Here is a 1601-nt window from a genome sequence, read left to right on the forward strand (position 1 = left end):
ATTCTTGAAGATATGCTCCGAGCCTGTGTTATTGATTTTGGAGGCTCGTGGGATCAGTTTTTGCCTTTAGCAGAGTTCGCCTACAATAACAGCTACCAGTCCAACATCCAGATGGCTCCGTATGAGGCGTTGTATGGTAGGCGATGTCGGTCTCCAGTTGGATGGTTTGAGCCAGGAGAGGCTCGATTATTGGGTAGTGATTTGGTTCAGGAGGCCTTGGATAAAGTCCGGCTTATTCAGGATAGACTTCGTACAGCTCAGTCCAGACAAAAGATTTATGCAGACCGCAAGGTCAGAGATGTTGCTTTCATGGTTGGTGAGCGGGTATTGCTCCGTGTATCGCCTATGAAGGGCGTGATGAGATTTGGGAAGAAGGGCAAGCTCAGCCCTAGGTTCATCGGTCCATTTGAGATTCTTGATTGTGTGGGAGAGGTGGCTTATAGACTTGCCTTGCCACGTAGCTTGTCAGCTGTGCATCCCGTGTTTCATGTATCTATGCTCCGGAAGTATCACGGCGATCCATCGCACGTGTTGGATTTCAGCACTGTCCAATTGGACAAGGATATGTCATATGAGGAGGAGCCGGTGGCTATTCTAGACCGGCAGGTTCGACAGTTGAGGTCGAAGAGTTTTCCTTCAGTGCGTGTTCAGTGGAGAGGTCAGCCTCCTGAGGCATCGACTTGGGAGTCCGAGTCTGATATGCGGAGCCATTATCCTCATTTATTTCCCGACTCAGGTACTTCTTTCTTTTGCCCGTTCGAGGACGAACGGTTGTTTTAGAGGTGGAGAATGTGACGACCCAAAGGGTCATCACCGTAATTCTTCCTCGTTCCGTGCTTCCGAGGCCTTGAAAACCTCGCTGTTAGTTGCCTCGATTTGCATGTGCAGTCCGGGTGCGTAGCCGGAAAGCCTTTATGTTGCAATATGCGAATTATGTGAAAACTTTGATGAATTTTGATATTAATATGCATAATATTGACTTCGGTCAACATTTTGGATAAACGGACCCGGACTTGTGATTCGATGGTCCCGGAGGGTCCGTATAAAAATATGGGACTTGGGAGTGTGCCCGAAATCAAATTCTGAGGTCCCAAGCCCGAGAAATAAATTTTTGTGTGAAATTATTTTATGAAATTAATTAAGGAAAAGGAAGAAGAAAATTGATCGGAAAACTATGGTATCGGGCTCGTATTTTGGTTCCGACGCCCGGTACGAGTCTTAAATATGTTTTAAGCACTATTTGTTAAGTTTGGCTAAAAACGGACGTCATATGACGTGTTTCAGACTTAAAATGGGGAATTTGAGTTTTATGAAAGTTGAAAGAAAATCATGTGTTTCGAGGCTTGATCCTATGTATATGATGTCGTTTTGGCGATTTGATCGCACGAGTAAGTTCGTAAGGTGTTTTCGAGATCATATGAATGTTTGGTTTGGAGCCCCGAGGGCTCGGGTGAGTTTTGAGTGGGGCCCGGGAGGTCTTAGGCTTAAAAATGCAGGTTCAGATGTTGCAGGCCCCAGTGCGGCCGCGGTCATTTCCGCGCGGTTCGCTCTGGCAGCCACGCGGCCGCGGTGCCTTTTTGTGCGGTCCACGTGGTGGAGTT

The sequence above is a fragment of the Nicotiana sylvestris genome, chromosome 1 (genome assembly GCF_000393655.2).
Source record: "Nicotiana sylvestris chromosome 1, ASM39365v2, whole genome shotgun sequence".
Classification (NCBI taxonomy): Eukaryota; Viridiplantae; Streptophyta; class Magnoliopsida; order Solanales; family Solanaceae; genus Nicotiana; species Nicotiana sylvestris.